This window comes from Meles meles, chromosome 8 (assembly GCF_922984935.1).
Source record: "Meles meles chromosome 8, mMelMel3.1 paternal haplotype, whole genome shotgun sequence".
NCBI classification, from domain to species: Eukaryota; Metazoa; Chordata; class Mammalia; order Carnivora; family Mustelidae; genus Meles; species Meles meles.
The window spans coordinates 93,741,523-93,744,698 of NC_060073.1; the positions used below are offsets into that span (position 1 = coordinate 93,741,523).

General features: G+C 34.7%; 1 pseudogene; it reads left to right on the forward strand.

Moving 5' to 3' along the window:
* Positions 1 to 852: 852 nt before the first annotated feature.
* LOC123949803 lies at positions 853 to 1,680 on the forward strand (annotated as a pseudogene).
* The last annotated feature ends 1,496 nt before the right edge of the window (positions 1,681 to 3,176 follow it).

The following is a 3,176-nucleotide window of genomic DNA, read 5'->3' on the forward strand; positions in this document are numbered from 1 at the left end:
AATCCAGAAAAAATAAATATTATTTAAGAAATAAAATTATGGTTTACTATATGTTACCTGAAAAAAAAAAAGAAGAAGAAGAAGAAGTGGGTGAGATCTCCCAGAGAAAAGTAGTGGGAGAAGAAAAAGTGGTCTAGGATAAAAACCTGAGAACTTCTAAAATTAAAGATCAGACAGAAGGAAAAGATCCATCAAAGGAGACTGAGAGAATAAATATCCAGAGAAGCAGGAAGCCAGCCAGGAGTGTGTGGCATCACAAAGGCAACAGAATGTTCCAAGAAGGAGAGATTGGTCAGTGGTGTGAACATGTTATAGTGGACAAGAAAGATGAAAAGTCTTTCTTCATCTTTGAAACTTCCAGGTTGGTGACTACATGGAAATGATGAGAAGATGGCTTGACAGGGCAGGGAAGGGAATCTCCTCCCAACCCTTGCTCCATGCATCTCTTCCAATTCATTTGGCTGTTGCTCTATTCTTTATAATAAACCAGTAAGCCAGGCACTGGTCTGGAGACTTCTACCCAAAGCAGAAGTCCAAATACCAATATATCAATACCATCTAGAAATATGTCTATTTTAAATCACCTTTAAATCTATGACAGGAGTGCTCTTAAAATGTTGCTACTACAAGTTATTCAGGGATTGATTAAGGAGGATAAGTCTGATGGGGAAGAAGACATGTTCCTACAAAGGTGGTTGAACATGTCCCAGAGCCAAAAAGCTAAAGGGTAAATTTTGAATCAGATGAGGATGATAATAATGATCATTTTATGAACATTAGTTCATTAAAAGGAAACATAATATATTGAAATTTTTAAGATTCAAAAAAATTAAAATGAGCACTTTGGGAATTATGGCAGTGGCCGATACCCGATATAATCTGCTGGACTCTCTTGGGTTGACAGTTCCTGGATCCCCATTTTGAATAGTGGAAGTGTCCTGGATTACTTTTCAGAAAGAAGTAATCCTTTTTTACCATAGAACATGTAATAATGAGATGGTCAAAATGCAGAGGCTAACATTAGAACACTTAAATCAAATGGTTAGAGTGGAATACATCCTTTTACATGCTCAAGAGTCCACTCTTTTATCCTTCAGAAGCAAAAGCGGCAGTCCCCACCCAAGTTATCCCACTGGTAGATTACCTCTTTATTAACCTCTTTATAATTTTAATAATTTCTAGAAATTCTTGATTTCCTGAAGGCAAAAGGATCTATGAGAACAATGTCTAAATTCAATGCTTGTTACTACTTACTGTATCATTGCTGGAGTGACCTATTAAGCACCAGACTAGGGGTCAGTTATAAACTCTAGGGTGCTTACTGCTCTGCATATGACGAACTTATGGCATACCGTTGATAGCATCCTTCCAAAGGGTAGTAGTGGCACTTCAAAGATCAAGAAGAGCAAGATAAAGTCACACCTAAAGCCAAAAGGAAAGAAGAACCAAGCTCTAGCTTTCAGAGACAATATGTGGATGCTTTACTCCTAGATCTAAGACAGAAATTTCCACCCAAATTTGTGTAGCAAAAATCTGGGAAAAAGCCTGTCCCAGTGGACCAAAGAAAGAGGCAGACCCTATGCCAGAAACTATAAAATCTAATGAGAAAGAGACCACAAAGAACATCCAACAGATAGTGAGCACCAAAAGCCCCCTGAAAAATGAATGAGACTTCAGTGAGCAATGGATGGGAGAGAAGCTTGTAAAAAACCTCTTGCCCATTATTGATGCCTCATTACTGTGACAGGCTCTTGAACTTTAAAATTCTTTGTCACATCCCTTCCATTTGTATGAATGCACTTGTTCTTTAAAAAAGGATGTAAGGATCCTCAGGCTTGTGATATGAATATTTTTTATGTATTTTTGTAACCTTTCCCCTATTGGACTTCAACAGCCTCCTTAGTCAAATGTATACTGCTATATATATCTAAAAACAAAGGTATTTGTATTAAAAAATTAAAATTAAAAATTAAATCAGTAATTTTAATTTTAAAATTAAAAATTAAATAAGTTTAAAAATTAAACTAGAGTTTATAGTTAAAGTATTTTTAAGTATTTCTGTTAATTGAAGAATTTGAAAGAGACTTAGAGAAACTATTGTGTAAGAATTTATATTTTTGAATATTAGCTCCTGAAAATGATTTCATTACTAGAGAAACTTCACAGCTCAAGGACATATATAACAGCATTGGTTCTTATTTTTTAATCTGGTTGACATTACCTGGAAATGTATTATAAATTTTAGAATGTCATTTTCCTGATATATCTGAATATATTTCTTACTGAATGAGGGCTTTGCTTGAATGTCATTCTTGGGTAGGGATTAAAATAAATCCACTATGATACATTGCTGCTTCATGATCAAAGACTATACTATGTCAGTATTTTAATGTGGTTACATTAAGCAAAATTTGAGGTAAAAAACTTATAAATATTAACCTCTTTATAATTTTAATAATTTCTAGAAATTCTTGATTTCCTGAAGGCAAAAGGATCTAATGAGAACAATGTCTAAATTCAGTGCTTGTTACTAAGTATGTGTTCTTTTTCTAATGCTTGTGAAGCATTAACCATGCAGACTTTGAATAATTAGTCCAAAATGTGAATTGAGCAGTCCAAAAAAAAATAATGATGCCCATTGAATAGAGAACATATTACTGACTTTAGCAAAAGCCATTTCAATAAAGTGGTAAGGACTGAAGCCAAGCTGAAATGAAATCCAGAGTGAATCGAGGGAAGGGAGTGGGAATAACCATTTCTACAGACCCTTTTTCATTTTAGACTTACCCTGGATTAGCTCTGAATCATAATCCTTTCAGGGTCACCCGAATTCTTGCTTCAGTCCCATAGGAGGAAGATGTTAGAAGATTGGAACCAAAACTCCCTGGATCTAGTCCAGCCCCAAGACTAAGATAATGATTAAAGAAGTAAAATCACCAAGTCTAAGTTTATAATAACTGGGTCAATATTTTTAAGAACCTTGCAACGTTAAATTATATTATAAATTTTATATGTAGACTTGGGGAATGGTAATTTTCTAACAAGCTAAGAGTTGACTACAGGGTCAGAATAATAGACATTATTTGACATTCAGAGATCTTTGGACAAGGAGGTGTGAAGGAAGTCAAGGTGTGATTAGTGGGAGCAAAAAGGGTTAATAGAAGAACCTGCCAAAG